General features: G+C 36.1%; 1 pseudogene; it reads left to right on the top strand.

Moving 5' to 3' along the window:
* The first annotated feature begins 10,000 nt into the window (after positions 1 to 10,000).
* LOC135268999 (peptidyl-prolyl cis-trans isomerase A-like) lies at positions 10,001 to 10,712 on the top strand (annotated as a pseudogene).
* Positions 10,713 to 11,588: the final 876 nt, after the last annotated feature.

Genomic DNA, 11,588 nt, shown 5'->3' with positions numbered 1-11,588 from the left:
GATCAACAAAATAGACAGACCACTAGCCAGATTAATAAAAAAGAAAAGAGAGAATAACCAAAGAGATGCAATAAAAAATGATAAAGGGGATATCACCACAGATTCCACAGAAATTCAAACCATCATCGGAGATTATTACAAACAACTCTATGCACATAAACTAGAAAACCTGGAAGAAATGGATAAATTCCTGGACAGTTGCCTCCTCCCAAGCCTAAACCAGGAAGAAGTCGAAGCCCTGAATAGACCAATAACAAGGTCTGAAGTCGAGGCAGCAATTAAGAGCCTACCACCCAAACACCACATAAACAGAACCAAAGACAAAAACCACATGATTATCTCAATTGATGCAGAGAAGGCCTTTGACAAAATTCAACAGCCCTTTATGCTAAAAACCCTCAATAAACTAGGTATCGACGGAACGTGTCTCAATATAATAAAAGCTATTTACGACAGACCAACAGGCAATATCATACTGAATGGGCAAAAACTGGAAGCATTCCCTTTGAAATCTGGCACTAGACAAGGATGCCCTGTCTCACCACTCCTATTCAATATAGTACTGGAAGTTCTAGCCAGAGTAATCAAGCAAGAAAAAGAAATGAAGGGTATTCAATTAGGAAAGGAGGAAGTCAAATTGTCTCTATTTGCAGACAACATGATTGTATATCTAGAAGACCCCATCATCTCAGCCCAAAATCTCCTGAAACTGATAAGCAACTTCAGCAAAGTCTCAGGATACAAAATCAATGTGCAAAAATCACAAGCATTCCTATACACCAATAACAGACTTAAAGAGAGCCAAATCAAGAAAAAACTGCCATTCACAATTGCTACGAAGAGAATAAAATACCTAGGAATACAACTAACAAGGAACGTACAGGACATCTTCAAGGAGAACTACAAACCACTGCTCAACGAAATAAGAGAGGACACAAACAGATGGAGAAACATTCCATGTTCATGGTTAGGAAGAATCAATATCATGAAAATGGCCATACTGCCCAAAGTAATTTACAGATTCAACGCTATCCCCATCAAGCTACCAATGACCTTCTTCACAGAACTGGAAAAAACTAACTTATACTTCATATGGAACCAAAAGAGAGCCCGCATAGCCAAGTCAATTCTAAGCAAAAAGAACAAAGCGGGAGGCATCACACTACTGGACTTCAAGCTATACTACAAGGCTACAGTAATCAAAACAGCATGGTACTGGTACCAAAACAGAGATATAGACCAATGGAACAGAACAGAGGCGTCGGAGGCAACAGAACATATCTACAACCATCAGATCTTAGACAAACCTGATAAAAGCAAGCAATGGGGAAAGGATTCCCTGTTTAATAAGTGGTGTTGGGAAAACTGGGTAGCCATATGCAGAAAGCAGAAACTGGACGCCTTCCTGACACCTTAACACTAAAATTAACTCCAGATGGATTAAGGACTTAAACATAAGACCTAACACCATAAAAACCCTAGAAGAAAACCTAGGCAAAACCATTCAGGACATAGGTGTAGGCAAGGACTTCATGACCAAAACACCAAAAGCATTGGCAACAAAAGCCAAAATAGACAAATGGGACCTAATCAAACTCCACAGCTTCTGCACGGTGAAAGAAACAGTCAATAGAGTGAATTGGCAACCAACAGAATGGGAAGAAATTTTTGCAGCCTACCCATCTGACAAAGGGCTGATATCCAGAATTTACAACGAACTAAAACAGATTTACAAGAAAAAAACAAACAAGCCCATTCAAAAATGGGCGAAGGATATGAACAGATACTTTACAAAAGAAGACATACATGAGGCCAACAAGCAAATGAAAAAATGCTCATCATCACTGGTCATTAGAGAAATGCAAATCAAAACTACATTGAGATACCATCTCACGCCAGTTAGAATGGCGATCATTAAAAAATCTGGAGACAACAGATGCTGGAGAGGATGTGGAGAAATAGGAACACTTTTGCACTGTTGGTGGGAGTGTAAATTAGTTCAACCATTGTGGAAGACAGTGTGGCGATTCCTCAAGGATCCAGAAATAGAAATTCCATTTGACCCAGCAATCCCATTACTGGGTATATATCCAAAGGATTATAAATCATTCTACTATAAGGACACATGCACACGAATGTTCATTGCAGCACAGTTTACAATAGCAAAGACCTGGAAGCAACCCAAATGCCCATCGATGATAGACTGGACAGGAAAAATGTGGCACATATACACCATGGAGTATTATGCAGCCATCAAAAACGATGAGTTCACGTCCTTTGTAGGGACATGGATGAACCTGGAAACCATCATTCTCAGCAAACTGACACAAGAACACAAAATCAAACATCGCATGTTCTCACTCATAGACGGGTGTTGAACAATGGGAACACGTGGACACAGGGAGGGGAGCACTATACACTGGGGTCTGTTGGCGGGGAGTAGTGGGGACAGCGGCGGGTGGGGAGTTGGGGAGAGATAGCATGGGGAGAAATGCCACATATAGGTGAAGGGGAGGAAGGCAGCAAATCACACTGCCACGTGTGCACCTATGCAACAATCTTGCATGTTTTTCACATGTACCCCAAAACCTAAAATGCAATTAAAAAAAGAAAGAAAGAAAGAAAAAAAGCACTGGAAAAAAAAACACACAAAAAAGAAACGAGAAGAGAATGAAAGTGGTACACTAGAAAAACTATCAAATTATTTTCCACAGTGGCTGTACCATTTTACATACCAACGAGCAATGTACAAGAGTTCCAATTTCTCCACATCCTTGGTAATACTTAGGTTCCATAAAAAAATTACAGACATACTAGTGGGTGTGGAGTGGTGTAGCTATGGTTTCGATCTGCATTTCTTTAAAGAACAATAATGCTGATCATCTTTTCATGTGCTTTGGCCATTTGTATATCTTCTTTGGAAATATGTCTTTAAAATTCCTTTGCCTAGTTTTTAATTGTGTTATTGCTCTTTTATTGATTGGTAAGAGTTATTTAAATATTAAATACCATTTTTGGCATGCTAGAAAAATCACATTAACAGGAGTCTCAAAAAGGTAAAACCTTTGAGCCATTTTCTTTTGCTTCTTATCTACTTGGTATTTACACACCGAAAGGTGGTATTCATTTAAGTTTCTGTTTTACTAGATTTTTTTTGCCTCACAATACATTATTACCTGTTTAAGGAACTGAAAGATGATAGAGAGCCCTACTCTAGGAGAACAAGTTTTTTGTGTACTTGGTCACTGTCTCACTGAGGAATAAATCCTCAGCTCTGGGCTAGGGTTTATCGTCTCAGGTGCTTCGAAGAGCATAAATTTACTTCAATTGTATTATCTCAGTGAAATAAATCCCCACTAGAGAACAAAAAAAAATCTACATAGAATTCTGAATTTTACATATACACTGTTTAGGGTCACTTTAGTGCGATCAGATTACGGGATTTGTTGTAGCACAGAATGGAGTTCTAACATAAGAGATGAGATCATATGCTTGCACATACAACCATTTTCTCATTTTTCATTTTGGATCATAGATTTCAGTGTGCCTAACTTTCTTCTCTGGTAAATAAATCAATCTCCCCCAAAACATTAATACCAGTGAGATCTAGACATGTTTGAAAATCCTGTAAATATCACCTTAGAGAGAAAAAAAAATCATTCGCTAAGAAAATAGAATTTCATACTTTACAGAGCCTGTTCCCACAACTTCGGGTATTCGACTGGGACAGTAATAAGAAGACGCCGTTGGGCATGGTGGCTCATGCCTGTAATCCCAGCACTTTGGGAGGTTGAGGCAGGTAGATCACGAGGACAGGAATTCAAGACCAACCTGACCAATATGGTGAAACCCTGTCTCTATTAAAAACAGAAAAATTAGCCCAGAGTGGTGGTGTGTGCCTGTAATCCCAGCTACTTGGGAGACTGAGGCAGGAAAATCGTTTGAATGCAGGAGGCAGAGGATGTAGTGAGATGAGATCACGACACTGCACTCCAGTCTGGGCGACAGAGTGAGATTTCATCTCAAAAAAAGAGCAAAAAAAAAAACAAGACACAATCAATTGTGAATGAACATTAACAAAAATGTGTTAAGTATGTTTTAAAAAATAAACTGTCGAATTTTATTTTACATAGCACGAAGATGATTGACTAAACTGTGCTAACTACCACCAAGATGATTTAAGCTTTTATACATTTTGAATAGAAACTTCCTTCAAGAAGAGCTTAGGAATCTTACTGTTGAATTACATCACTTAATATAGTTTTAAATCATCATTTATTATGCTAATTATCAATAATTTATAATTATCTGAAGTGTCTCAACATATTTGAAATAGCTAAAAGAATTAAAGGTCTTATAATAGTAAACTCTCAAGTTTGTTAGTGCTATGAGATGACTTCTATTTGCATAACAGGAATTTTGAATATTAAGTTCAGGCACAGAAAAAACGCTTTTCTCTTCAGACTAACTTCAGCCTCCAAAATCTTTCTAATGAGTGTTTTGATGCTTACAAATTGATCTGTATTTGTATTTGATTGTAATTTGTATTTCCAATTTGATATTTTCTGTGAGTTTAGACAGCTTATTTATTGTTTTCAACATTAGTAAAAACATAAAACAAAAAGATGCCATTTTCATTATCGAATTGGCAGATATGTTTAAATATGCAGACAGTACTGCTGGTGAATGTGTGGGAAATGAGGGACTCTGATATACTGAGAAAGCATACGATGATATAATCCCTTTGTAAGGAGGTTTCTAGTGTCTACTAAAGCAACAACAAAAAATGCCTATGACCCAAGAGTCTACTTCTCAGAATCATCCACACAAACAAATATGACATTGTAAGACTATGAGATGTTATATAAGACTAATAAGAAGGAGAAAGGTATATACCTATATGGAAAAATCTCCAAGACATACTATTGAAAAAAAAGAGCTGCAGACTAATACATATCCTATGGTAACATTTAATATTCCAAAAAATTTTCAGAACACATGGATATATTTGTGTGGAGGCAATGCATAAAAAGGTTCTAGAAATGGACAATATGCATTACTTCTAGGAAGAAGACTGAAATTGGTGTTTATAGCTGAAGAGGTCTTTAACTTTACTTGTAATACTCAATCTTTTGAAATCAAAATGTATTAAGCTCTTACATCAGCTGGATTTTAAAGGGCCCAACAAATGTCAATCCTTTTACGCTACCCAAATTCTGTACAAACTGAGTAAAAGGAGTAAAGCAGATGAGAAATAAACACATAATCTTTGTTACTAATAATTCTAAAACAGAGAAATATGACGCAGATCTTTGGGCAGGAAGGCTTCCTAAAAAGAAATTTCAGAATTTAACCCACAATCCCATCCAATTAAAAACTGGGGCCCTATTTTCAACCTTCACTTGAAAACTTATGTTATAAAACAGCAAAGAAGAACACAGCCCCCTGTGGAACAAGAAAGGGAAGAGAGAAGGGTAAGAGTGAATAAGGGTGGGGACACAGAAAAGCCAGAGATATTATTCTAATAAAGATCCCACTACATGTAAGGCTACACCAAAAGTGGAGGAAAAAAAAAACATTGTTCCCTAGCAGCACATATAAATAAAATTTTTAAAAATGTTAATTGCTCTTTTTTTAGGGAATATGGAGGCTTTGGTGACTTTGAGGGCAGAGTTTTAGCCGAGTAGTAGAGAAAGAAACTAGACTGCAATTGTGTGAGGACTAAGTAGGAGATGAGAAAGCAGAAATAACAAATGTGGAAAAACGATTACTCTGAAAGGGTGGAGAGAAAGCTGGAAAAGTATGTGAGATTAGTGTTGGGAAAAAGGATTTTATTCTTCCCAAGGGAAAAATTAGTGTATGTTCCATGCAGATATAGAGAAACCTGTAAAAATAATGGGGTTAAAATACAGGAGAATGTAAATAATTACGAAAGTGAAAGTCCCTAAGGAGAAGCAAACATTGACAGAATTGAAGGGAAAAATTACAGTTTTACAATAACAGTAGGAAGTTTCAAATCCCACACTTAATAATGAATAGAGCATCTAGACTCAAGATCAATAAAGAAATAAAGGACCTGAACAGCGGTATACATCAACTAGACCTAACAGACATATATAGAACTCTGCACCAAATAATGGCAAAAACATATTCTTCTAAAATAAGTCTCAATGAACTCTATAAGACTGATATCATGTGAAATATCTTCATTGACAGTGGCTGAATCTAGGAATCAACAACTGAAAGAAAAATTTTAAATTCACATATATATGGAGATTAAATAACACACTATTAAATAACCAAAGGGTCAAAGAAGAAATCACAAGAAAAATCAGAAAATACTCAGAAATGAATAAAAAGAAAAACAGCATAACTAAACTTATGGGATGCAGCAAAGATAGTGATCAGAGAGAAGTTTATACTATAAACACCTACATCAAAACATGAAAAAGATATCAAATCAATTACCTAACTTTATACCTTGAGGAACTAGAAAAAGAAGAGCAAATGAAACCCATAGCTAACTGAAGGAAGGAAATATTTCGAGAAGAAATAAAGAAAATAGAGGATGGAAAAACAGTACAGAGAATCAATAAAACCAAAAGTTGGTTTTTCAAAAAGATAAAGAAAATTGACAATCTTTTAGCTAGACAGACAAAAAAAGAAGACATAAATATCTAAAACCAGAAAGGGGAAACATTATTACCAGCCACACAGAAATTTTATAAGATTAAAAGTATACAATCAACATTTGTACATCAACAAATTAGATAACTTAGATGAAATCAACAAATTCTTAAAAACACACATAAATTACCTAAACTGACTCAAAATCTGGACAGAAAAGAAACTGAACTGAATAGAAAATCTCAACTGACCCATAAACAGTGAAGAAATTGGACCAGTAATCAGAAACTTCCCCCAAAAGAGAATTCCAGGACCAGATGGTTTCACTAGACAATTCCAACAAACATAAAGAAGAGTCAACAACAATCCTCAAGCTCTTCTAAAAAGTAGAAGGGGGAGCATCTTCTAACTAATTCTACGGAGCCAGTATTACTCTGATATCAAAACCAGATGAAGACAACACAAGGAAACAATACATACCTGTATCACTTATGAATATAGATACAAAAATTATCGACAAAATCCCAGCACGCCAAATCCAACAGTATATTAAAAAGAATGTATACCATGACCAAGTGGGATTTATCCTAGAAATGCAAGGGTGGTCAACATAAGAGAGTCAAATCACATAATATATCACTTGAGTAGAAAAAAAAAAAATCTCCACATGATCATCTCCGTTGATACAAAAAAAGATATTTGATAAAACCTGATACCCTTTAAAAAAAACACTGATAAAATTAGGCACCGAAAGGAACTTCCTTACCATGATAATCGGCATTTATGAAAATCCCACAACTAATGTCATATTCAATAGTAAAAGACTGAAAACTTTCACCGAAAAGATCAGAAACAAGACAAGCATGCCCGTTTTCAGCACTGTTATTCAAGTTAAGCCAGAGCAATTAGACCAGAAAAAGAAATACATGATAACCATATAGGAGAAAAGAAGATACAGTATTTCTATTTGTGGATGAAATGATCCTATAGATAGAAATGTCAAAAGAATCCACAAAAAAGCTACTAGAGTGAATAAATAAGTTCAGCAAAGTTGCAGGTGACAAAATCAACACACACATATCAGTTATATTTCTATATACCAGCAATGAACAATCTGAAAAAGAAAGAAAACAATTCCATTTACAATAGCATATAAAAGAGTGAAACACCTAGGAATAAATTGAACCAAGGAGGTGAAAACCTTACATACCTAAAACTAAAAAATATTGCTAAAAGAAGTTAAAGACCAAAATAAATGGAAGGGCATTATGTGTTTATAGAATGGAAACTAAATACTGCAAAGATGGCAATACCCTCAAAGCAACCTATAGATTCAGTGAAAAATATCAATGTGAAAATTCCAAAGACTTTTTTGTTTAAGTGGAAAAGCTGACTCTAAAATTGACATGGAATGGAAAATGACTCAGAATAACAAAAACAATCTTGAAGCAGAAGAACAGACTTGGAGCACATACACTTAATGATTTCAAAACATGCTACAAAACTACTATAATCAAAATTCTGCAGTACTTGATGAAATACAGAGGTCCAGTTTCATTCTTCTGTTTCCTGGCACAGCTCAAAATAAATTATAAATCTAAATGTAACTATGAAACTAATAGAAAAAAATAGGAGAAATACTTCAGGACATTGGTCTGGGCAAAGATTTTATGGATAAGACCTCAAAAGCACAGGCAAAATAGCAAAAATAGACAAATGGGATTATATCAAACTAAAAAGCTTCCACACAGCAAAAGAAACAATCAGAGAATGAAAAGACAATCTACAGAATGGGAGAAAATATTTGCAAACTGTTCATTCGACAAGGGATTACTATCCAGAATATATAGTCATGTATTGTTTAACCATGGGGATACATTCTGAGAAATGTGTCCCTAGGCATTTCCATCATTGTGAGACTCATAGATTCAGATTTTCTTAAGCTCTTCTAAAAGCAGAAGAGCAAAAAAGCTCTTCTACTAAGTATTCATGTATCTAATCATATAAAAGGTACAGAAAAAATTTGGTATTATATTCTTATGGGACAACTGTCATACATGCAGTCCATTATGTACTGAAACGCTGTGCAGTACATGACTATACAAGGAACTCAACTAAACAACAAAAACACAAATACTTCAATTTAAAAATTGGCAAATAATCAGAATAGGCATTTCTCAAAAGAAGACATACAAATGGCCAAAAAGCATATGACAAAACACTCAACATCACTAATCATCAGGGAAATGGAAATCAAAACCACAAAGAGATATCATCGCACCCCAGTTGGAATGGCTATTGTCAAAAAGACAAAAAGAAAAATGCTGGTAAGGATGCAGAGACAATGGAACTCTTACACATTTTTGGTGGGAATGTAAATTAGTACAGCCACTATGGAAAACAGCATGGAGATTTCTCAATAAACTAAAAATAGAACTACCATATGATCCAGGAATCTTACTGCTGGGTATATATCAAAAAGAAAGGATATCAATATATCAAAGACGTATCGGCACTCTCATGTTTATTGCAGCACTATTCACAACAGTCAAGATATGAAATCAGTATAAGTACCCATCAACAGATGCAGGGATTAAAAAATGTGTTCAGCCATAAAAATGAAAGAAATCTTGTCATTGACGGAAACATGGATGAACCTGGAGGACACTATGTGAAATAAGCCAGGCACAGAAAGATGTAATACCACATTATCATTCCTATGTGGAAGCTAAAAAAGCTTATCTCACAGAACTAGAGAGTAGAATAGTGGTTACTATTAGGCTGGTGCAAAAGTAATTGTGGTTTTTTTTTCATTAAAAGTTAAGAGAAGATAGGGAAGGGAGTAGAGAGGGAGAGGCTGGTTAACAGACACAAAATTACAGCAAGATAGGAGGAATAAGTTCTAATATTCTATCACACTATAGGGTGACTATAGTTAAGAATAACGTATTGCATATTTTCAAACAGCTAGAAAAGATTTTGAATGCTCCCAAAACAAAGAAATGATAAATGTTTGAGGTGATAGACACACTAATTACTAATTACTCTGATGTTTAAAACTATACAACTTTTAGAAGAAAACATAGGGGTAAGTCTCTTGTGACCTTGAATTTGGCGATGAATTCTTAGATAATGACACCAAGAGCACCAGCAACAAAAGAAAAAAAACAGATGAATTGAGCTTCTTTGAAATTAAAATCTTTTGCACATCAAAGGACATCGTTAAAAGTGAAAAAACCTACAGAACAGGAGAAAATATTTGCTAATCATATATAGCTAATAAGGGGCATGTATGTATATATTTTAAAACTCCTACGATGCCAAAAAACACAATTAAAAATGGGCAAAGGGCTTTGCAGACGCCGCCGCCGCCTGGAACCTTGTAGTATCAGCCATGGTCAATCCTACCGTGTTCTTCGACATCGCCGTCGATGGCGAGCCCTTGGGCCGCATCTCCTTTGAGCTGTTTGCAGACAAGGTTCCAAAGACAGCAGAAAACTTTCGTGCTCTGAGCACTGGAGAGAAAGGATTTGGTTATAGGGGTTCCTGCTTTCACAGAATTATTCCAGGGTTTATGTGTCAGGGTGCTGACTTCACACGCCATAATGGCACTGGTGGCAAGTCCATCTACGGTGAGAAATTTGATGATGAGAACTTCATCCTAAAGCATACAGGTCTCGGCACCTTGTCCATGGCAAATGCTGGACCCAACACAAACGGTTCCCAGTTTTTCATCTGCACTGTCAAGACAGAGTGGTTGGATGGCAAGCATGTGGTCATTGGCAAGGTGAAAGAAGGCATGAATTGTGAAGGCCATGGGGCGCTTTGGGTCCAGGAATGGCAAGACCAGCAAGATCACCATTGCTGACTGTGGACAACTTTAATAAGTTTGACTTGTGTTTTATCTTAACCACCAGACCATTCCTTCTGTAGCTCAGGAGAGCACCCCTCCACCCCATTTGCTCGCAGTATCCCAAAATCTGTGCTCTCGCTGCAGTTCCCTTTGGGTTCCATGTTTTCCTTGTTCCCTTCCATGCCGAGCTGGATTACAGAGTTGAGTTAAGTTTACGATTATGAAATAAAGACAAAATAACAACAACAAAAAAAATGGGCAAAGAACTTAAACATACATTACTCAAAAAATATATGCAAATGGCCAATAAGGATATGAAAAGATGCTCAACATCATAAGACTTTCAGGAAATGCAAACTAAAACCACAATGATATACCACTTTACACCTACTAAGATGGCTATTTTTAAGATAATGGAAAATAATAAGGATGTGGATAAATTGAAAACCTTGCATTTTGCTGATGGGAATGTAAAATGGTACCGGCACTGTGGAAAACAACTTGGCAATTCCTCTAAAAGCTAAACATATTATACAACCCAGCAATTCCACAACTAGGTTAAATACCCAAAAGAATTTAAATCAGGGACTCAAACAGATACTTGTACTCCAATGTTCACTGCAGCAATATTCATAACCGCCAAAAGATGGAAACAAGCGAAGTGTCCATCAACAGGTGACACCTCATGAACAATGTCGGAGATGACTTTGCATCCCACAATTCCCATCCAAGGAGAGACCATCAACTTTGTGCTTTGATACAAACACATACACACCCCACACTCACCCTTCTCTTTAGCTGATGTTGGAAAATTCCATAGCCATCAACTGATTAAGTGTGTGCTCCACATGGCATTTGAGACACAGAATTATTTCCAAAGGGTCTGGTCCAATTGCATTTTGATGATCTCCAACACTGAGAGTAGTACCCACAGCTGGTATTACAGGCTACAGGAATTCTGTGGATTAAAAAATGTTATAAAGAACTTCAAAAATCATCTAAATTGAAGTTTCACATTGCAAAAAAAACTAGCTTCCTTGATTCTCTTAATGCACGAGTGTAGCTAATTGTGCTTCATTTAAACTTTTAGATGTACCACAATAGATTC

This window comes from Aotus nancymaae, unplaced genomic scaffold (genome assembly GCF_030222135.1).
Source record: "Aotus nancymaae isolate 86718 unplaced genomic scaffold, 86718_ANA_hifiasm-v0.15.2.pri h1tg000004l, whole genome shotgun sequence".
NCBI classification, from domain to species: domain Eukaryota; kingdom Metazoa; phylum Chordata; class Mammalia; order Primates; family Aotidae; genus Aotus; species Aotus nancymaae.
This window is presented reverse-complemented; position numbering and strand designations above follow the sequence as displayed.